The sequence below is a fragment of the Chelonia mydas genome, chromosome 8, assembly GCF_015237465.2.
Source record: "Chelonia mydas isolate rCheMyd1 chromosome 8, rCheMyd1.pri.v2, whole genome shotgun sequence".
In the NCBI taxonomy this organism is placed as follows: Eukaryota; Metazoa; Chordata; order Testudines; family Cheloniidae; genus Chelonia; species Chelonia mydas.
This window is the reverse complement of record NC_057854.1, coordinates 18,854,825-18,879,300: the sequence shown is the minus strand read 5'-3', so window position 1 is coordinate 18,879,300 and position 24,476 is coordinate 18,854,825. Positions and strand designations below refer to the sequence as shown.

At 40.9% G+C, this 24,476-nt stretch overlaps 1 protein-coding gene across 3 annotated transcripts in view; it reads left to right on the top strand.

The window, feature by feature from the left end:
• The first annotated feature begins 215 nt into the window (after positions 1-215).
• The window catches only part of JAKMIP2 (janus kinase and microtubule interacting protein 2), a 107,009-nt gene continuing 82,748 nt past the window's right edge, over positions 216-24,476 (top strand). For 2 of the 3 annotated variants that reach the window (XM_043553036.1, XM_007054354.3), the window contains exon 1: positions 216-355. The gene's annotated coding sequence lies outside the window, so the exon portion shown is untranslated. The remainder of the gene's footprint in view (positions 356-24,476) is intronic. The other variant, XM_043553035.1, reaches the window with a different exon arrangement.

The following is a 24,476-nucleotide window of genomic DNA, read 5'->3' as shown; positions in this document are numbered from 1 at the left end:
CCTTTTCCCTCCATCTTTTATGGCTGTTGCCATGGCGCCTAGAGAGAGCTCAGCGCTGCAGCTGGGGAGGGAGGAGGGAGCAGCAGTGCCTTCTGCAATTCCAGGCTCTCGCTCACTGAGCTCATCACCCTCCTCCTCCTCCTAGGAGGGAGGTGGCTGGCTGCTGCTGCTGCTGCTGCTCTGGGTGGGTGGGTGGTTTACATCCTCAGCATCACCAAGCAGAGGGCCGGCGGAGGGAGGGGGGGAAATCCCAGCAGCTGCTGATGTTGGGCTTTGAAGCAGCCTCAGTAACAGGGAAAATGGATTCAGCTTGCACATCCCTCGCCTTTCAGCATCTTCTCCTGGTTTCGACATGGTGAGCAGCAGAGCCAGCACTGCCTTTATTGCTGTTATTAATGGTTGTGGCGGAGGGTCATTATTCTCACGCTGATGATGTATTTTCTGATCCGGTTGCTCTGAGTATCTTTATTATGTCTGTGAAACAATGACTTCCATCTGAGCTATTAGAGAGAGCATGGGGGCTGGAGAGAGGGAGAGATGGGAGGGATGGAGTGAGAGAGCTGGAAATATAGAAAGATGGAGAGAGGAGCAGGTGGGCTGATTAGGAGCAGTCTTAGTAAAACAATATTCCAGGAATTCATCTTAGCTAACCTCATGCTCTAAACACCCCTCAAATCCCTTTTTTTATTTGTCATCTTCTTTCCTTTGCTGTTACAAAATGGGATGCACTGAAGATGGTTGTTAATCAAAAAAAAAGGAATGTATTTTTTCAAAGGGCTTAGGCTGAGCCTCAGTAACTCCCAGATACTGGGGTTGGGCCTTAGTGAAATAGCATTTGGGGTAGTAAGTGCAGCTAAGCCAAGAGCAGTGTAGAAGGAGCCACTCTGATTAATTTTGTTTGCAGCACAGATTTACCTATTTTGTTTTGCTGTGGCTTTGTGTGAGCTTTCATTTTTAGACTGTCTTTTTAAAAATGTTTCTATATAGATCTTGTTGTTATGGAAGAGGGGTGTGTGTATGTGTATAAATATACTCACACATTGAGCTGCATGTCTTTGTATGTACAGTACATGTGCTGTTTTCACTGCAAGTAATGGAAGAAACATTCCAGTTGGGGTGGTGTAAGATTTATTCTTCAGTTACTGAATTATTGTCCCTTGGTTTCATTATGGCACTTAGGATAGACCTATATCATGCATTTGGTCTGTTTTATGGCACTAAATACTAATTTGTTTCCATTAATATAAATGGATATAAGATACTGAACATATACCTTATGGCCTGGGGATGGATGCATAGATAGCTCTAGGTATAGATATTAAAAGTTTAAATTAAGATCTTGGGAGAAAAAATGTCAAACCATATTTTTAAACCTATGGATTTGCACTCAGAAATGTCCCATGCACCATTGTACCAGGAAAGGTCAGATTCTCCTTTCTAAATGCCCTGCATTCATTGTGCTAGATTCTGCCTTGATGTACACTCCATGAACAGCTTGAACTCTGGGAAGCATGTTAGTGTCACATAGGGTCCATTTTGTCCAATAATACTGGATTTGATCCTTCAATCCTGGCTCAGGCAAAATTCCCATTGTTCAGGCCTGCTGTTGTGTGTTCATTCCACCAGTGTACAAACGCCAGGCCAAAATCAGCTGTGCTCTAAATGTTGACATGATTTACATGCCTGCCCAAATTCTGATTTCTCTTATGCTGGTGTAAATCCATGGTAATTCCATTGACTTCAGTAGGTTTACACCTGGTGTGGGTGAACTCATATGTATATAGTAACGTAGCTTGCAGTGATTTGGCATTGGGACTAAAAAGTGAGTGTCATGTAAATGGATCTGGGGACTAAATTCAGCCCTGGCACAAGCACGTGCAATTAAGTCAATGGATGTTGCACCCACTGAGCCAGAATCAATCCCATCTTTAAAGGGGGTGAGTCTGCACCTCTGGGAGATTCACCCTCAGGGGAGAGCAAGAGGTGTTTCCAATAGGAATGGGCAACTTCATCTTTGTTGGGAAATTCGTGGGAATCCCCCCAGCAGAGGTGGCTGAGCGGAGTTGCTGACTTGATGCATCTGACCATACCCTTTCCCAGGACAGCCTTGTTGACTTTTGGAACTCCACCACCTATAAGTGGATCCTCTGGAGCTCTCCATCGCTGCAACCTCCCTCCTGTTGGACTTGCTGGCTTGGCTATTCTGCAAGGGTCTACACTGGTTGAGGCTGGCCCTGGCCTTGGAGTTGAATTTGTCCACTTGTTTCTGCAGTGCCCAACACAACCCTGACTGGGATCTCTAGCTGCTATTACAATACAAACAATAGGTAACTGCCTTTGGCTGAATTTGCCCCAGCATCTTTCAGTGGCCTCTGGTCATACTGTCTTTCTGTTTCCAGTGGTTATTTCTCGCTCAGTAAGCTTTTAAACACAGGTCTTCTGTTATCCTACTCTCTTTTGTTTTAGCCTCTACTTAATGGGAAGATAACACTGGTGCAGTACTAGAATGTGGTTGTACAGAACAAACAACAGGCTATTATCATTTATAAATGCATGGTGGAACCATCTTGACCTTTTATTATTATCAAAACTTTAATGCAGCTGGAAAGGGGATGCATAATTTCTCCATTGTTATTACAAAGGATAACTGACTTCATAGTATTCAAGTCAGAGAAACACTGTGTAACTCTACTGACAGTATGATGCCAGAGTCATTTTCAGGTTTTGGTTTCTATTACCCATCCTTTTCCCTTTATTCCTTTTATCCAGTTAATATTACAGTTTACAAATGCATAAAAACACTCCTCTTACCATAAAAAGATAATAGGCTAGATTCTGATCCTAATAACGCTGGTTTAAATCCGGTATAACTCTAATGAAGTCAATGGATCTAACTCTGGTTTCACTCCCAGTATAATGGAGTCACTCCTGATTTACATCAGTGTAAATGAGAGCAGAATCAAGCCTATTAGCGGACCAATGTGGTCCAGTGGTTTAAGCCTAGAAATTAGTAAAAAAGGAAATTCTAATCCCTGAACTGACACCAGCTCCATCTGTGGCTTTGGTTATCTCATGAACTCTGCTGCCTGTGAAATGGGCAGATAACAATGACAAATTTACTGGGAGAACTGCTGTGAGGACTAGTCAGCTAGTGTGTACAGAGCGATTGAACACAGAAAGCACAGAAAAGTGCTAACTGTTACAGAGCTTGTGTATTCACCATTTGTTTTACACACTGACATGGGGGTTGGTAAAACAATCTTAATTTATTTTGATTTGCATCTAGTTTGATTTGCTTGAAGATAATCTCCCTAGCTGGGGCTAGTACGTGGAAAATTATTCTTCCTGTGACACACTGAGTGTGGAGTAATGTGTCCAGAGCATGCTCTTAAGGGTAACCAATAAACATGTAATTTCAGAGGATGATTCATAAACTGACTCTGCTTAGTTCACCCGGGGGAATGCTGCAGTCTAGCAGGTGAACCAGGTGAAACGGCATGTGCAGTTTGAACAATGCTGCCTGTCAAGTTTCCTTCCCCACTCTGAACTCTAGGGTACAGATGTGGAGACCCGCATGAAAGACCCCCAAGCTTATTCTTACCAGCTTAGGTTAAAAACTTCTCCAAGGTACAAACTTTGCCTTGTCCTTGAACCGTATGCTGCCACCACCAAGCGTTTCAAATAAAAAACAGAGAAAGAGACCACTTAGAGACGTCTTCCCCCAAAATATTCCCCCAAGCCCTATACCCCCTTTTCTGGGGAAGGCTTGATAAGAATCCTCACCAATTTGTACAGGTGAACACAGACCCCAAACCCTTGGATCTTAAGAACAATGAAAAAGCAATCAGGTTCTTAAAAGAAGAATTTTAATGAAAGAAAAGGTAAAAGAATCACCTCTGTAAAATCAGGATGGTAAATACCTTACAGGGTAGTCAGATTAAAAATATAGAGAATCCCCTCTAGGCAAAACCTTAAGTTACAAAAAGACACAGCTTATTTTACCAGCCATTAAACAAAAGAAAATCTAACGCATGTTCTTGCTAGATTACTTACTAACTTTACAGGAGTTGTAAGGCTGCATTCCTGACTGTTCCCGGCAAAAGTATCACACAGACAGACAGAACCCTTTGTTCCGCCCCCCACCCCCCTGCTCCAGATTTGAAAGTATCTTGTCCCTTCATTGGTCATTTTGGGTCAGGTGCCAGAGAGGTTACCTTAGCTTCTTAACCCTTTACAGGTGAAAGGGTTTTGCCTCTGGCCAGGAGGGATTTTATAGCACTGTATACAGAAAGGTGGTTACCCTTCCCTTTATATTTATGACACTGCCAAACTTGCATCTGCAGAGGGCATGCAGACAATGGGGACCCCAGGAACAGGATGAAATGCTAACGCTATGTTTACTGCATACTTTCCAGTGTCACGTGGTGTGGAGTACTAGCAGCTTTAAGCTGACAGAGAGCTCTGTGGGGATAACTTGAGAATCAGGATATCTCCATCTTTACACTCACCCTGGGTGAGGAATAACACCAACTGCCCATCTCTAGCCACTGCTTCCCATAATCCCTCCCCAAACACAGCAGTTCTTGACACGTTTCTTGTTCTCCCCCCGGGGTTCTTGGACTTGACCCTTACAATCCCATCGCCCAACTGGCAGGGGGAGGAGGGAAGGACACAGTGAATCATGGCCTTGCACATGGGACTTCAGTCAAATAGCTTTGCAGGCAAGACCAGATTTGCTCTTGATTCTGAAATGATTAATACAGTTGTCAAAGGAATGAAATAATCTGAACCCACAACCATTGTCTTGTATAAATATTGAGACAAATCTCGGCCTCTCTTCATTAGCTTTCAAGGCTCCAATTGCAACACAAATCTCATGTTTCTGCTACAATGAGGCCCAGGCAGAGATACCATGTATGGGAATTCTGCCAGTCCCTGCTGTGAGAGTGGAATGTGGGCAGGCCAGGGATATGGAGAAAGTACGGCCTGGGAACAGGGAAGACACAAATTCACATCTCGGTGGGTTGCATCCTCCTCTTCTTCCATACGTGTTAGTAGCAGCCACATCCCAGGTTCTACTGGTCCCTTGTTGTGTGTTAAGGGGAAACACTCATCACGCCGGTAGATGCCTTGAAAAAAGCCCTTTTACTCAGGCTTTGCTCCTGTGAACCGAATATGGCCCCTTTGTGACATCACAATCATTTCAATGTGTTTTATCTTAAAGTGGGTTGAGATTGGATCCTAGCATGTTGGGGATATTATAATACAAGACACCAGTGAAAAGTCTGATTCTTCAGCACTTACTCTGGCAAAGCCCCATATAAATGCTGGCCACCTCAGAGACACAGGAAGGGGATAGGGATGTGCGCCTTCTCGGAACTCACTAGCAGTGGATGCCCTGGTGCTCCCAGAGACAGAGTCTTTTTCATGCTGTGAACAAATTCCTGCAGTTCCCATTGGGTCAGTGCATCTTTTGCATTTCCTCAGCTACTTGGCTCGAGTCTATGTAACCCACTGGTGAACATGTGTTAAAAGTCTGCCACTGTGCTTGATCCACAGAGGACATGAGTCTGTTACAGTCATAGTTAATGAGACTTTCCTCTTTGGTTCAAGCTGTAGCAGCTCCTGCTTGTTAGGACTGGGGACATCCAGCACTATCTCATAGACTCAGAACTTTAAGACCAGAAGGGAACATTTTGCTCATTTAGTCTGACCTCCTGCACATCGCAGGCCACAGACCTTCACCCACCCCTCCTGTAATAGACCCATAACCTCTGGATGACTTTCTGAAGTCCTCAAATCATGTTTTAAATACTTCAAGTTACAGAGAATCCACCATTTACTCTATTTTAAACCAGAAAGTGACCCATGCTGCAGAGGAAGATGAAAAACCACCAGGGTCTCTACCAATCTGACCTGGGGAAAAATTCCTTCCCAATCCCAAATATGGTGATCATTTGAACCCTGAGCATGTGGGAAAGAGTACCAGCCAGATACCTGGGAAAGAATTCTCTGTAACTCGGTGCCCTCCTCATCTAGTGTATCATCTCTGGCTGTTGGCGATACTTGCTACTAGCAGTTGCCAATGGGTCACATGCCATTGTAGACAATCTCATCATACTATCCCCTCCATAAACCTTATCAAATTCAGTCTTGAAAGAAGTTAGGTTTTTTGTCCGCACTGCTTCCCTTGGAAGGCTGTTCCCAAACTTCACTCCTCTTATGGTTAGAAACCTTCATCTAATTTCAAGCCTAAACTGCTGATTATCCGTTTATATCCATTTGTTCTTGTGTCAGCATTGGCATTTAACTTGTATAAACTCCTCTCCCGCCCTGGGAGGTGTCCCTCTGATGTATTGGTAGAGAGCAATCGTATCTCCCCTCAGCCTTTGTTTGGTTAGGCTAAACAAGCCAAGCTCCTTGAGATTCCTCCCTTTAAGGTACATTTTCCATTCCTCCAATCATCCCAGAAGCCCTTCTCTGCACCTCTTCCAGTTTGAATTCATCTTTCTTAACCATGGGAGACCAGAATTGCACACAGTATTCCAGATGAGGTCTCACCAGTACCTACTGGTAGTACCTCGCCTTGGTATGTTGGTGGCTGTCCCGCTCATATGCCACAATAACCCCATATGTTATTTACAAAGAGTTCTAGCACATAATTTTATCTATGGCTGAACTAAATGTTATGCCCCCTCCTCTCACATGGTCTTGACTTGCTGGTGTTCAGCTGTGAACATCCAGCAAGATGAGAGAGCAGGAATCATTGCAGAAAAACTAGACATTTTAAGTAAGTCTCCATCTTGTAGAATCTAATCTAAATTGGCATCATAAAATATTTGCATCCAAATGAAAAGCAAATGGCCATATTACAGCTTCCTTGCAGAGCTTCCATCCTACTTTTAGTTATAATTTTCTATATTAGCATTCATTTTATTGATTGACTTCATTTTTATTTTCTACCTGTCACAACACGCAATTGGAAGGCTCATAGGACCAAAAGAAATTAACATAAAAGATGTGATACTTGTTATTTCAATGACACATGTGGTATACATCTCCTTCATAAGTGTTCAGTACAGTCAGATTTCTTTTGTACAATAAAGAACAAAACTGAAGAGATGAAAGCTAAGTAGCTTGAGAATGCTAACAATAATTTCTCCTCTCCACAGCAGAAACCATCTATTTGATCATCTCTTGGCTTCATTGTTCACATGTGTGCTTTCTGTTGACTTTGTGTAATCCAGAAGTGCACAATGCGAGCTGACTTGTCAATGTTACTTTGATTTCTGCTCACTTTCACATTCTGATTCATGGACATACTTTTGCCATATTTGGGTTTCAAGACAAGCATGAGAATGCTTAAATCGACAAGGTAATTGTTTTCATTGAACTTAAAACAGAATTCCTTACATCAAGGTATTGGGCCACATCCCAAGATGGTGAAACCACTCTGTTAATTTATACCAGCTGAAGATCTGGCCCCATGTTGGTTTTTAACATGTTTATCTTTTACAACTTCGTGGCTGGATTCTCCATGGCGGGGTCCCTTTAGTCAACATTTAAACCTGAGCAAAGTGGTGATGGAATGCTCAATACTGTCAGAATTGTCCAAAAATCTTTCAGACCCCGCCCCAAAATACGAAATTGGCTTAAAAATCGTGATATTAACAGAAAAATTCATTTTGGATTCTTTCAATTTCCTGAGGACGCTCTCTCAGGTCACATTTTCTGGCTTTTCTCCATATCCACTAGGGTTAGAAACATTTAGTATATTTTTTAATGAAAGCTGAGATTCTCACATAATCACTTGCCTCCAGGAGCTGGGTCTTTAAGAAAAACTCCAAATATCGCAAGCCTTATGATAAAATCACAGGAGTTGGTAAAACTGAATGCTACCAAATCAGAACTGTGGTATTTTTACACCTATGCAAAGCAGGATTAAATGATGACACAAGGGATAGTGCAGAATTAAGCACACAATTTGGGACCTTGATCTAGCTAACAGCTGGGATAGTCGACTAGTAAAAAAGATGAAAAGTTCAAATCTCTTCATGAATAAAAGCATTGATCACAGTTCACCACAATTTGCGGAATCATATTTGTTTAATCTATGAGTGTTTAGCTGGTTGATGAAGAATTGAGAGAACGTCACAAATCCTCAAATTTTACAAATTTTTTTAATAATTTTTCATTCATCTAAAAAATCATAATAGAAAATAATGGTAATCCAATCTGGGAGCATAAATAAAGCCATATCATTTAGGTAACCAATCACAAAAGAAAAGAATAAACCAGTAACAGGAACGTGGAAAAAAGGAACAAATTAATGAATGATCCAAAAGATGAAAATTATTCCTATAAACTATTTGTCAAATATTTAGAAATAATGAATACATCTCAAAATTGGGTAATCCAAAAGGGGCTAATTTTGTTACAAATATAACTTTAAATGGAATAATAATTCATCCACCTTTACTGGAGATCATCTGTTGGAAAGGACAGACATTGCATTATGCTAGTTCTTTCCTAAATTTATAATTTACAAAATTGTTTTGAGTTCATTTTATAGAAAATAAAATTGCTGGCCAAGAGCAATTAAATATTTTGAATTAAAATTATTTAGAATAACTAAGGGTAAAATGCACATTGCTTTCCATTTTCAGTCTGCCTAACTTGGTAGCCTTCATTTTCCCAAATGAGCTAATATGCTCTAATTTCTGTTTAGTATCAATGCTTCATTTCTCAATCTTCATTTTGAACACTACTGAAATTATGTTTACTATGATTTCCTTGAATATCTAAGATAAAGGCTTATGCCTTATGTTACGTGGACTGGGATCAAGAAAGATGTCTTATTGTCACCCTGGAAAGTGAAACTCTAAAGGGGAAAAACGTCTGTGGGCAGTTGCATGAGAATCTCAGCTTTGTTTAGAGAGAAATCATAATGAGTGAACTAAATAAAGTGAAAAGTTAAACTTACCTTGAATTGTAAAAGCTCAAGTTCTTTTGATTGAACGACTGAACCTGTGACATTTTTGTTTGAAAGTTTTTACCACACTTTGTGCTTTCATCTCTTCCTCAGCTAACCTTTGCAGCTGCATGGTCTGACTCTAAAATAGCTGCGGTTGCTAACTTACTGACATAATGGAGGCTGGCTTCTTTTCTGATTTGCCTCAGTTTTACTCTAGTGTAACTCAGAGATGAAAGTAAGCCGGTACAGTCCAATACGGCATACCAGCAAGAGCCAATACGCTGTGCCGGACCGGACCGGCTTCTCCAGGCTGGCATTTTAAAGGGCCCGGGGCTCCCCGCAGCAGCTGGAGCCCTGGGACCTTTAAAGTGCCACCCGAGCCCCGCTGCCGGAGCGCCAGGGGTACTGGCAGCGGGCTCTGGTAGTGATTTAAAGGGCCCAGAGCTCCACTGTGATAGCGGTGGCTGGAGCCTGGGGCCCTTAAAATCATCCCTGAGTCCCGGGGCTCCCAGCCGCCTCTGCAGCTGGTAGCTCTGGGGGTGATTTAAAGGCCCCAGGGCTCCCAGCCGCAGCCGGAGCCCTGGGGCCTTTAAATCTTGATTTAAAGGGCCTGGGTATTTAAAGGCCCGCCTCTTCTGGTTGAGGCCATGCCTCTTCCGGTTGAGGCCACGCCCCCCCGCTCAGGACTTCGGAGTACCGGTAAATCTTTTAAATTACTTTCACCTCTGGTGTAACTCCATCCATTGCAATGGAGTTATGCCTGGTTTACACTGGGTTGAGAGCAGAGTCAGGCCTAAAGATTCGGATAAAAATATGCTGAATCAAACTCCACAAATGGTGGACAAGCTTTTCTGGTAGTATTAAGGTGAGGTAAAAACTACTCATGTGAGCAAAGGTTGCAGAATTGGGCCTCACATGTGAGAAAGAAGGGGTAAAGCCACTATGGTGCTGAGAAATAAGAATGCATAAATAAAATTACAAGACAGTAAAGTAAATAATTTAACGTCAGGCTACAATTGAATGCTTTGTGCACAGAACATATTGGATCCATGTTCCGAACTAGTACTGTTGGTATTAATTAGCACGAAGCAATAATATTGGGATACCAGACTCCTTGGTTCCATCCCTACTTTGTCACTGATTTGCTAAAATTCACTGAACCACTTTTCTTTAAAATGGATATAATATTACTTCCCAGATTCTTCTCTGTAAGTCTTAACTATTATTTCTAAAATCCTTAGAGGTCCTAGGATCACAGGTGTTAGGTAGAAATTATTATTATAATAATTTCTTTATTTTATTATTGTTATGCATGTATTTGTTGTAGAGTGATGAGGGCCATATAAGAACCTACACTGATAGTAGGCAATTAGCTTCCTATTATTTCTCTGATCCAGGAACATATTTTTTGTTCCTAGGTTACCATACTTTTGTGTCATTCATAGACAAGTCACTCATTTTATATTTGAACTGCTGTTGTATTGATGTTTTCTGCCTCTGGCATTGATCAGAGACACACTGAATTGTTATTTTTGCATGATCCGCCAGTAAAATCTGCCATATTTTTCATGATTCCTTTTTTAGTAGGAGAAAATATATAATTCCACTAAATAACAAAAGCCTCAGTGTCAGATTATTTTTATTAGTCTGGAACTAATTTTACACATATATAGGAACAGCTAAATTTGCAGACAGTGTTCAGCAATTTATAGCTAAAAGAGTGATTGCATTAATTAATTAAGCTGTAAAACTTTAACTGTACAATTTCATTTAAAAGAATAGCTAATAAGCACTTCACTAGTGCAATTGAATAGTAAGTAGACACCCGTCCAGTTTCACTGGCTAGCTTTACTGACCCAGTGACATTCATGCCATATTCACAGGCTTCTCTGTGAGCAGTTCCCTTTTGAACGGCTTCATATATTTTTTGTAGGTCACAGCATGACCTACACGTTACCTCTGTTTTGGAATATATGGTCAGCATCTGTGATCTGTGTGGTGGCCTGTATTACTACAGGGAACTCAATGAGGGTGTAAATAGCTTCTTTGGATATTGGTATAGATTGATGTACATAAGCTTTGTTCCTATTTAAATTCTTCTGTACGTATGTGGGAGACGGGAAGGGGAGTTCTTGCTTCTGATGCAGCTAGTAAGAAAAAATACATTATGGGCACATGCAAACTTTGTCTTGACTGTTTTTTAAAATCTGATTTTAGATGCTTTGTCATTACATGTTTGGACCGGTTTCTCAGTGGGAGTAAATAAGTGTTGCTCCATAGCTATGCTGGTTTATGGCAGCTGAGCATTTGACTGGTAATCTGTTTATAAGCTGTTCTTGATGACTAATACAAATCATATATTGTTATCATCTACATGTCTTTACCTATTTTGTAAATAACACCCACGTGCTATTATGGATAAATGATTTGTAAAACCACTTCATGTACCACTTTATATTATTTATTTATTTGTTGACATCCAAATTGTGCTGTTCTTACTCACCAGATCAGTGCAATTGAGAGTAAAGGTGGCATAATATGGTACTGGATTTTTCTCTGGTTGGACAATGAAATTGTACAAGTCCCTTAGTTGAGTAAAGACTCCCTACTATCAAATATTTGGTGGAGGTCTTTTTCTGAGAGCTGTCTGTTGGGTGTTTGTTATTTAATTGTTTTGGGAATATTTTGTCAAAGAAATGAGTAAAAATCACAGCAATTCAAGAACAGGAAAAAAGACCAATCCAATAAATAATGTGTTCACAACAAATAAATTGACCGTTTCTAGTGAATCTGTTCCTTCCAGTGTGCACAATGCTTCTCTCAGGTTAGGGTATTCCTACTATAGCATATCTATCAAAATCAGATGTAGACAAAGTAAGAGTGTACATGCCCACTATGGACCAGCAACAGGATTTGTTTGACTGAGACTCCTGTTATCTTGCTGAGAAAGAGGTAAGTGGCTTTTGCTCTCTCCCTGGGCAGGTGGCTCATTTCCTTCTCTAGACATAAAGGACTGGGGATGGCTCCTCGGGGAATGGGTTGCCCTGAAGCAGAAACCGTAAGAGAAACCAAAAATGGGGAGAAGGCTTGAGCTGAACTTCAGTTCTGTTATCGTTTGTTTGTTTCTTCATTAATAAAACCAAAACCCAGAAAGGGGTTAAGTCATTGACTTGGCAGTGTGCGTGTTTGCTTTAGAGCAGCCTGGGAAAGGCACCTGCTGACAGGCGCTATATGACATAGTAACTAATGACCATTGGGCCAGAGTGCACTCCGCAGAGGGGCCAGAAAATTCAATGATGTCACCTTTGTAGAGATTCCACTGCATCTTTTCATCAGGGATAGGGGACTTGTTTCCCCTTCCCCATGGATGAAACCAGGGGTTCCATACCACAGATCTAGTGGATCCCTTTGGCTGTCCATACAGAATCCTCCACATTAGTTCTGGGCCGCCTTAGAATCTGACCCAGCTCTTGCTTGCCCTTGGAAACCCTATTTATGGGAATGCTACAGCACGGAGAAGCCTTTGCAGGAACATACTCTGGATGTATTAACTTTCCTACAGCCGTTCTGCTGAGTGCAAGGGTGTGGATAATGTACATCCCTACAGCCGTCTCCCCAGCCTACTCCTGGCTTTCCACCTCTCGCTATGTGAAGTGCTTATTAGAGCCTAGGGATAGGGATAGACAGAAGCATTGGTGCCCCTTTTCATGTGGGAAGGGGGAGATCAATGAGCAGAAAGTCTTTTTGCATGGAACAGTGCTGTTGCTAGAGCTTGGCACGCATGAGAGAAATATGTGGAACCCTAATGTCAAGAACAGCCCAATTAAGTTCAAGTGTCTTCCCAAGTACAGTGTCTTGATAAACTAAGAATGCACCTTCAACAGTAGTTACATAAGACAGAGTGATTTCGAAGCCAGCACTTCTTCTCATTTGCATAGTCTTCTTGAAACTAATTGCTGTATTTCTGTCAGGTTTGTGACATTCCAGATGGTGGCCCCCACATTTTCCAGGCCAGGGTGATGTCAGACGGGTACTGGAATAATGTCTATCAGATCATCCAGTCCCATGGTAAAACCCATGGGAGAAGACGATAGAGGAGAAGATCACCCCAGAGATTCTCTTGAAGGGATCCCCTGCATTGCCCTATCATCAAGGTTGTCCATAAACTTGGTGGTCCCAGGAGATCCATAGGATGCCAGGGCCACATTCATGAGTATTCTGTGCCTCCACCATGACTATGCCCCCCACTAAACTCCCACCTTCCTGACAACACAGCTTCAGAGACTCCTCTGGTTTCTGCTGCCCCCAGGATCTCTGCTGGAGGCTACACAGGGCGGATAATACAGTCAGCAGCTGTAATTTTTTTCTAACACATTTCCACGGGCCCAGAATGAGGGTGATGTGCATCCACCTGGTCCCACCCACGCTCTGACCACTACTCCTCCATCAGCCCAACCACCAGAAACAGAGAGTACCACATGAGAGAGTCCCCTTCCTGTCCTAATCCCGGCTGGACAAACTGGGCCTTGATTGGAGCATTTTAGAAAGACTAACCTAAAAAGTTTGAAAATTTTCTCAAAAATTCTTTATAAAATAAACTAATCAACGTTTACTTGATGCCTGTGAATCAGCGAGGAAGGCAGATCAATAAACTCACGACATGATGGATTTGCTCTGCTGTAGCAGCACTGAGCTCTCTTGCTGGTTGGTTAGATTAGTCCCATTAACTCTACAGAACCTCAGTGTGATGACTACACTTTTACTGTGTATTTTAGTTCTAATGAAATTGACTTATAGCACTGGGTAGAGCCAAGCAGGACTGTCATTTTTTTATTACGAAAAGCTGGAATATATTTTTTCTTTTGCGTTTTTGTTTCACAGCAATGGATAAGTTCCAGCCAACATCCTGTCTTGTCTGGGGTTAGCCTAACAATTATTCACATGCTTCTATAACACCTTTCAGTCAAAGAGGCTGAAAAACAAGATTTGGTTCAACTATAAAAAGGGACTCTGGGGCCAATCTTGCAAACCTTACCCATGAGAGTTAGACGAATAGATTCTAAGGCCAGAAGTGACCACTGTGATCATCTAGGCTAACCTTCTGCATGACACAGGCCACAGAACTTCCCTGAAATCATTCCAGTTTGAACCAGAGCCTCTCTTTTAGGGGGGAAAATCCAAACATGATTTCAAAATGGCCGGTGATGGAGAATCCACCACAAGCCTTGGTAAATTGTTCCAATGAGGTCAATGGGACTGCTGACACAAACAAGGATTATGTATTTGAGAAAGGGATGCAGGGAAAGGGGTTGCTTCCTAAGAGAAAATCCAGTGTCCAAACCCACTGACCTCAACAAGGTTACACAACTGTGCATGAAGGCAGCATTTGCCTTGATTATTTGTGATGATGCTTGTAAGGAAAGACACCAGCTTGGCTCTCAGAGCTTAGGTTGGGTTTGCAGAGTTGGCAGTTAAAAAACCCACCCTCATTTGTAAGGTGACTACTTAACATGTAGTCAATGAAAGACAAAAAATCATGGAGCCTTACTATGCCATTGTTATAGTCACATTTCAGATTAGAACAGCACTTCAACCAAGCAAGCATCTAAATACTCTGTAAAGAGGAACATGTGCTTCTATTATACACTACACTACACTTTGGTAGTTTAGATTGAGTTGAAAATCTGGCCCAACATGATTTCACACATGGAGTCTGGAAACTTTTTATTTCCTTTTTTGTAACCACGTCACATTTCTATACGTTGAATGACTGTAGTCCACTTCTCAATGTATCTAATGCTACTGTAACTGCCAGGTGAGGGGAGGGACCTGTGTCCAACATGCCCTCTGAAAAGATGCAGATAACATTTTGGCTGCTGTTTTATCCCCAGAGAATACTAGAGTATTGGTTTAGCAGATCCTTACTGAGTTGCTTCTAGTAACAATAATGCTTCTGTCCTCTTTTGACAGTTTCCATGGAGCTAGAAGCAACTTGGAAATTTTGTGTTCAAATTTTAGTGCAGGAGGCAATGGTAATCTTGGCATGTGTAATAGGTCTGTGGCAGGGAATTTGTATTTGAAACTGTCTTCTTTAAACTGAGCTGTGAACTTAGTAAGAAATTAGACTACAGGAAGTTGTGAATTTGAAGGAACATTAAAGCATCTCAAGCACAGAAATGTTGCAATAATAATAATTAATAACCTGAACCTGATGCTAATTAAGATTTTGCATGTTAGGGTGAGAGGTTGTGAAGATATGTGTACTGAAGATCTGTATTTCTGCATTAGTTGAGTAAAATGTATGTAACCTGTAAACTCATGAATTTGCCCGGTTCTGGGTATAATCTCCTTTTAATTCCCTGTCAAAATCAAAATGCAGAACAGATTTGCCAAAATGTTTGCAGACCTTTAGAGTGACAATGGGCTGATTCTGGGGTGACCTTGGGGGACTGATTTATGGCTTCCCGCTGAAATTATAAAAGATCATGGCTTTATTAATTATATCCATAAATCGCTTTATCGCATCTTACGGTGGAAGATCAGTGCCAAACCAGTTAATAGTTCTTTGTCGCAATGTTCTGACAGGCTAAAGGCACCATTAAAGACAAACATTATAAGGCAGAGCACATGTGCAGTGGGGTGTAGCACCTAGAGGTTGAACGCAAATCCAGGTGAGATTTGGTAGTTTAGATTGAGTTTTGCTTTGGGTTGTGGGTTTATTCAAACCTGACAATCAAATTTAACACTTCTGCCCATCAGTTTTCCAGAGTTCCAGATAGAACCCCATTGTCTTCATGATATATTTGCATTTGAGGCATTGGTTCCAAGAAGAACCTTTCTGTTACTAGTGGAATATTACATGCTGGGGAGGTGTTTATTTTATATACATGGTACTCAGAGCCCAAATGAATATATAACCATAAATCTGAGGTGGGGATTTATATAATGTGTAGGGCCAAATTCGTTGATGGTGTAGATTCAGGTAGCACCCCTGACTTCAATAGAGCTGCACAATTGTGCCAGCAGAGAATTTGGCCCATAAAATGTTTAAATTTTAATATTTTTCAACTTATAAAATGATGCACCATATACCAATGGCTGTAACTGCAGAAGCTTAGACGTTAACATTTGCAAAGGTGACAAGTGGGTTTATCAAGGATTAACAGCATTTGCAGCATGGAATGTTTAATTTCAGGCCAAATCCTGCAGGCGTGGGGGACAACTCGTGCTGAATGTCCTCAGAGTTTTGCCCAAATAAAGTCTCCAGAAGCAAGCACTTAGTTTGTTTGGTGTGACACAGAGATGAGCCTGAACTGCTAAATTTGGATTCTGGACCTGGAATCAAACTTTCCCAAAGATCAGGATGGTGGAGCAGCTTGAATCTGGGAATTTTGGTTTGGATCATTATAAAGTCTGGCACTATTTGGACCCAGGGTTTTGTTTCAGGCATATCTTTTATGGGAGGGTTGCCCAGGCTGAACCATGAAAGAACAGCACAATAGAAAGGTTGGTAGGTAGAGTTCTGGGTTAGCGTGTTAGTCATTAGCCTGACAGGAGTTTAAATGCTGGCTCAAGTCCCAAAAGAAAATGAATTTGGTCTCATTACAGTCCCCATTTGTTCGCATTACAAAAAACCACCTCACAATAGTATGAATGTCAATCTGTGCTCCAAAGAGGCCCAGGATTGAAACAATAGGAGGTACAGACTGGGACTGAAGTAATTTGGCAAAGCTGTGTCTGAGGAACCGTGCACAGAGCCTGCCTCCACTATACCTGGCTCATGTAAGTGCCTCCTTTCAGAAGCAGGAAATTAAAATATTACTGAACTAGAGCCTGTTTCTACTGAGCTCAGATGGAGTGAAGCCCCATTTATATGGAAGAAAAATAGAACGCCCCTCCCCAGCTTTTAATTACAATCCAGTTATAGTGCACTTGTTCGGTGAAAATAAAACAAGAAGTTTCCACTGTAATAGACTATAGATCAACGAGCCTCAGAAATACTTATCTAATTGCCTGTCTAACGTAAGAATTTCTAATGCATTCATCACCAGAGTGGTTAAGGTGCTGAATTACCTTAAGCAATACTCCTCCTGGAAGTTTGTACCTTTTGCAGGATTAATCAGAAAATGGAGTTACAGTTTCATGTGTACAGTATTTTGTGTATCTAGAAATAATTTTCTGCTTCTGAAATATTAGGACTGGCTAATTCCAAATCTGTGTAGATTTACCATTGTGTTACACAGGAAAATACAACAGCAAAAATTAGCAGTGCACCATTGATCTAATTTCCATTAGGAAATACTTTCACTTTGATTTTCCCGCTAACATTCTTTTTTCCAGTGCAGAAACAGAAGAAAAGCTTAAACCTTTAATGGAAAAAAAGTCACCAAGTGTTTAATGAGAACATCGAGTCTTTGGTGCCCACTGCTTGCATTTCTGCTCTATTGTCCCTTGGTTCAGACATCAGTGCGATTACTGAGCTGTTCTCTCCCATTCCCCTGCCCTTCTTTGCTTTGTTACCTTTTCACATAGAAACGTTAGAAGGAGGAAGAATTAAAACAAGTTATTTTCCTTAAAATGTTGGGTGCCTTCAAATATACTTATCAGGAAAGAATATGCACATCATGCAGAATTGTATTGTGTCATGTTATATCTTTCACTGTTGAAGAAAAGGATTAATACCTTCAGTGAGTTAATACCCTCTAAATACTCTGGAGTAGGGACTGACAATCATGCTGAACTGTGAGATGTGTTTTGTGCTGTTGATATTATATTCCTTCACACAGAAGAGCTGAAACTGGCTTCCTCCTCAGTAAATCCTCTCAGAAAAAACTCCATCAGAATCTATTTTTCCCCCCTTAGGCCTCACAGTATCAAGCACATTGGTATAAAAAACTAGTAGGATCATGTACACATTACCCTTGTCCATCACTAGAAGGAGAAAATCAGTATTTGCATAAACACCACACAATCCCATACCAGCCCGAACCTGGAGAAATCTCTGGAATCCAAATGTAGCAAGGCCACCTCAATAACTTTCCCTGAAAACAGGACGTTCAAGATAGGACAGTCATCACTGGCAAGGCTGAGCGTGACCCTGAGCATGTTTGAGCAGTATTTGCTGTTTGCCATCATGATGTAAGGCACAACAATCCATGTTATTAAATGAGCCAAGCATCCTCCAGCTCATTTTGATCATCCACAAAGGGTATGAGTACATCTTACAGGTGGCTGGGTCAAGTGCAACTCAAAACCTCAGGAAGCAAAAGTGGGGAAGATTAGTCAACATACCTGTCATTTCCTCCTTTTAGCTCTGACAGTGTTCCTAGGGAATTGACACGTTCAGCCCAAATCTAAGAAATACGTTGATGTGTCTTCACAACAAAATCCACTCAACTTTGTTAGGGTCCTGTGTTTCCTTGAGCCCATGTGATGCCATCTGGCATTCACTGTGACTTTTACCCAACCATAAGACCCTGCCAAAGAAAACTAGATCCAAAATCTAAATAGCAGGAATTTAGAATAGAACTGGTTGGAAATTTTCAGATGAGAGTTTTCAGCAGGAAAATAGAGATTTCAGAAATTTAAACATTTGGTGGGTATGTACTGATAAGTCAAAATTTTGATGAAAAATATCATCAAAGTGTTCTGGTCTGTTAAGGTCAAAGTGCTTCATTTAGACTCTAGTGTTATGACTTTTTATATATTATATTCTATATTAGCCAAAATGCTAAAGTCAAAATGAAGTGCTTCACCCTTATCAAAAATGAAACCTTTGGTTAAGTACATTTTAATATATAGAAAACAAAAATCTGGGGAAATTTCTTTTTTGTGGGAAATTTCTACTTTTTGTTCTGATTTGGGACCAAAAAGGAAATTTCAAAATGTAGGCATTTCCTATAGAATGGAAATTCTGTTTTGACTAGCTCTAATTTTGAGGCTTTCATAAAATCCTCTTGGGTTTGACCCCTGCCCTGGAGGGCTTCCTTATTTCTTAAGGAAAAAAGGGAAGAGCCCTGAGCAACATTCATTATAAAGGTTTATTTTTGCAAACAATGTTTTCAAAAGCTCAGTTTAAGAAAAGGCCTTAACAAAGAACACTAACATCAGCCTGTGAGACAGGGCGAAAAGGGGGAAGGGTTGGTCTCTCAGTATTAGTCATCTGGTGAACACGTGATGTTGACCAGAAGTGCATACTTATGGGGTCAGACCCAGTGGTGTCACAGTATTAGGGCCAATACTAAGGGTAGGTGTTGTACTCTTAAAGGCTGAGAAAGTAATACCTTGAATTTACATAGCCTTATCTGAGGATCTCACCTCATTTTACAAAGGAAGGTACTATAATATTTTCCCTATTACAGTGGGGACACAGAGAAGTGGCCCAAGCGCACACAGTGAGCCATTGGCAGAGTTGAGAATAGAATACAAGTCTATTGATTGCCAGCCTCTTTGCTCTTACTACTAGAGATGTTACCAAATGTTAAACTGCAGTGCTTTTTGCTCCCTCTCTGATAACCATCCATATGGAAGTGAATTTACTTTTAACATATAGCGTAATGCGTCCTTGTTTCCTAGCCCAACCTTTCTACGCCCAAATCTAGCCTGAGTCATTACTGAGCACATGGTGGCCTCTCTTTTTTATTGTAGTCACTGCACTGCCAGCATCAGGATGGCTTTAATCCAAAAGGCACTATCATATATAAAAGAGCATGTGGTTCTTTTTTCTGTTTAATGTTTAGAGACGCAAAAAGCCACAAAGGCAACTAACCTTCTCGTCTTCTCTCAGGCAACTGGGTGCACTTTCTGGTCAACAAGACCATTTCTCTTGTGTTCTTCTGTGAACAAGCAGCTCTCTCGGAGACACCAGTGAAAGGGCATTTATTTGCTGTCAAGTCATTTGTTCATTATGTGCATGTCTGAGGCACATTAATGACTGCGAGATATGCCAAGGAAGAGCAGTTAATGGCCAGTGGAGCGATTTATTTTTGTTCTGTGTGTGTGCAGATGTGTTTTTAAAACACCACATGCCACTGAGAGCCCTGGGTGGAGGATACATGCTTGTCAAAAGGGCCATATATTTTCTTTTGAGTCTGAAGAGAAGGAGACATGAAGAAGGTATTTACGGGCAAATTGAGTCCAGCTATCCATTTCATGTCTGTGGAAGAGCTACATATAAGCTGTCCAACAAGACTCCTTTGGTGGCTAACCTAGACAGTTTTTTCCCACAAATAGGCATTTTTATAGTTTCAGGTGAAGGTTGTAGCCATTTAAATGGAGCCCAGCAAAGGGACAATCACTAGCCAATCCGAGCCATTCACGTTGGGTGTATATATATGATTCAAAAAAAGAAAAATCTATAGCCCCTGATTACCACCTCCTGCCAATCCCTCCCCCTCCTCTGATGTTCCTGTGCACAGGAGAAAGACAAGAATGTCAAGCAATGGCCATTCTAAACACTGAACTTGTAAAGAGCTGCCACAAATGGCGTAGGAAGTGTTGGGCAGACCAAATCTTAAGAAAATGTAGGGCACAACCATACAACGGCAAGTAAATGGAATGAATGGTCCAGTTTCCATCTTTTCCATCTCCATTGCTTTTGACTGGGTGACAACGTAGCAGTAATCCTGTTGAACAGAGTGTATGAAGAACGACCCAGCCAATGCCATGAAAACATCCAGAATAGTGAAGGGGGAACACAAAGGGTTAGGTGAACCTTTTTGAACCTAGTAAGAAAAAAATCACAACCTCCACTTCTATTTCTACCATCTCATCACTGTAGATCACTGATGGCATCTTAGCACCATATGTAGTGGGCCCCCAGAGATCCTAGCTGTTGCTCAGCTGCCCCGCTGCACAGTCTGAGGACCCACAGATCCCCATTTTGTCACAGATATTTTTAGTAAAAGTCAGGGACAGGTCACAGCTTCCGTGAATTTTCTTTATTGCTGGAGACTGCTCCCTGACTTTTACTAAAAATATCTGTGACAAAATCTTAGCCTTATTTATGAGTCATAGGTACTCTTTGTAAAATGCTAAGAGCAGCAGGCAAGCAAAGAATGTATGTGCTTGTGATTTCAGTATTAAAACTGAGAGGAAAAGATCAAAGGACAGCAAGGTCAAAATTACAGCTATGTCTTCCTCACCTTCATAGCTGATGGAAGAATGGGAAAATGTATTTGTGAACCATCTATTTGACAACTCAAGGGGAAAATGTGTCAAATTATTCGCTGGATGCTATTCAAAAATCTGTAGAACTGGATGAAGAGTGGAAAATGTATTCATGATAATATATTCAAAGAAAAATGCCAAATTAATTGTCTACATTATTTTGAATGAATAATTCACCCTTCTCTAGCCAATCTCAATGTTGTTGATTGTTGTATTTTATTTTTCATGAAGGGAACGTTTTGCTATGAGATTGGTTATGTATGTGTTAAACTGCCCTCTAGTGGGTGAAATCAGAACTGCTCAACTTTGTGTCACAATGCTCTTTACTGTGATCAGCTAATGGAAATTCCCCATTAGGTTATAGCGTAGGGGACTGGGGAGCTTATCTTTGGCTCGAGAGTTCTACCCTGCTGCTGCTGCCCTGAAGTTCTGAGTGGTCAAGCTGGACTGCATGGTGACACCTGTGAAATGCATATGGATTTATAACAACATTTCACCAAAGGTTGCAGTTGATCCAGAAGCAGCTCAAACTGGTTAGGACTTTGGGATTAGATCCATGTCCTTGAAATAAGTGTCAGAAACAGAAGAGGCAGAAGGGGATGTCAAGAAGGTTCTAAACCTGACACTGGAACTAGCTGTGATATCATCTAAATCATATAGAGGCGTCAGGTAGGTCCTTCTTTTCACACTAGTTCCAAATGCCATGACAGTATCAGATTTAAGGGAGTCACAGTTCAGCTACTGTCATTTTAGAAGAATACTTTTGTTTTTGTTTACATTTAAGTCGGTTGAATGAACACGTACAGGTAGCAACTCAATTTCACCAGATGTTACAGTCAGATGGCATGTTCCAATTCCTCTCTTTTTTGGTACAGTGAATTCTACAGCTACATTCTTGAAATAATAAATTTAAGCACAAATGAACTGGTCAAAAATGAAAGCACCTGAACCAGGAATCTGTTAAGCCTCCTGGGCTTATTTGGGTCTCGTCAGTTGCATGGAGTGAAACATTGCTCATTGCCAGCAAACTAAAGAAATTATAACACACATTCGAAACAGAAGCAAAGCCAACAGTTAATATTTGCTAATGGTGTAGATGCTACTTGGTAAGTGCACATACTACCCACATTGTCTGGATAATAGAACTGAACTCAATTTTTAATCTAAATTCATGCAACCCCATCTTTAATTTTGTTTTCTACAAATTCTACCATCATTTATACCAAGTAACTCCATGGACTTCAGAAGAGAGACTCTGGTCTTATACTGGTGTAACTGAGATCAGAACCTGGACCTTAATAAGTTAATTAATACAGGGATCATGAAGGATTCCTCCTATATACAGTATTGTATAATTGGGTCAGGTTTATTTTGAACTGGGCCTTTCCCTGAAGAATCAGGTATCATCTACTGCTAAGGACAGGACACTGACTTGACGGACCAAAATTACAACCCAGCTAGGATCTATGGTATCGCCTATTACAAGAGTAATGGCTTAAAACTAAAGATTGGGCTGACAATGGTCTTAACTACCTGTTTTGATAACTGAATCTACAGACTAAATCCTCAGCTGTTGTGCACTGGTGTAGCTTCGTTGAAGTCTATTGATTTATACCAGCTGAGGAGCTGCCCATGCATCTTTAGAAATGTGCAAAGAATAAGTAGAGACTCCCTGGACCCATGGGGGAAAAATCCTACTTCTTGAGGGGTGCAGCATTAGGTGTTACTTCACTGACTCAAATATCTCTTCAATGGAAAAACACTACAAAAGCAGATATTTTGCCATGAAAAATAATATTCATCATATTGTCTTCTACTCATCTTTTTCCTACATGCCCCAGCTTTGTTTCTTCAACAGTATAGACCATTACTGGAACAATTCTGTGTGTGTCACTATCAGTCTTACATATTTGCACCCATATCGCAGAGTCAAACTGATGGGAAAAATATCACTTGAAGTTGTCTGTGACAGTCCTGAGACTGATATCTGGGATCAGCATGAAACTTCACCATTGAATATGAGTTGGGTGCACAAGTAGCTTGAGACTTACTGTTGTTCAGTTCAGTGGACTATGCCTAGCCATTAGCATTACCTGCATCCCACTTTTACCTGTGCTGGAAAGAAACTACCTTGCACACCTTGCTACATACCAAGGAAGGGTGGTCAGGCATAAGGTCTGAGAGGAACATTTCCCCGCAATAGTACTTAGCCTTCCTTTTCTAGTTACAGAGAGTAGCTCTGATCACGAGCAATACATGAGCCCTCCGAGTTCTATTATAAAATAATTGGTATTGTTATTTTCAGGGAGCAGTGAGATAATCAATTATAATTATTTGCGACACTGAAATGCAAAAATGTTCTATTTATTGAGCAATGTTTAAAACAAAGTACTTGAGATATCATCATGTGATCTGTGTAGGATGAGTCCTTGAAAGCCAGGGACTCATCCCATATGGATGTTATTCTTTCTGTTTGTAAGAGTTTACCCTGGTGTCTTTTGAGAATACAACGACTTTGTAGCATTCTGTTACTGCTTGTGAGTGACCTTCCACTTGAGAGGTGGTTGCTGGAGCTTGTGAAGGACTTTGATATGTCTTCTAAAATCAAAATACTACCCGAGTGTTCGGGTAACTATCCAAAATAATGCAGCATATTGCTGAATACAATATCTATGTTGAATACTATACACATATATACACACACCCCTTTATTTAAATGTAAACACTTTATAAATGTCAAGATGATTTATCATCATTATCCTAAATACATTTACAATGAATAACTCAAATGGATGAACAGAGCCCCCAGCATAGGATGTATGGCAAAGGTCAGGTCTCAAATGGAGGGAAGTCCACAAAATTTCCTTCTAAGCTGATGACATCTCAGTAGAGTAATATATATATACAGGGGTGAGATTTATTAGCTGTCTGTCCTCTGTCATAGGATACTTTGGTATTGTACCTTAGTGGGTCACGGAGTCAAGACACAATTGTGGTCCTTTCATATGATCTTGAATTCACAGTCCTTCTGTATTTTCTTTGGTCTGATTTCCAATATCTTGTAATCCAAACCATGCCTCCATTTTGGCAGCATTCATAAGCACCTCTACAGTGTCTGTCATTAGGTAAGATCTGGATAGGTGCTGGTCTGCCCTGGGCATTTTCTCTTGGTTGGGATCAGTTTAATGACAGTGGAGTTGATGCATTGGCTTTTTTATTTATTTTTTTTTCTCATCGCCTGCCCTTTCCATTGCCTGCAAGGATAATGTGCTATTAAAATACAAAGGCTAGAAGAAAAATAGCGAGGGCAGAAACCGATTTCACACCTGGTTAA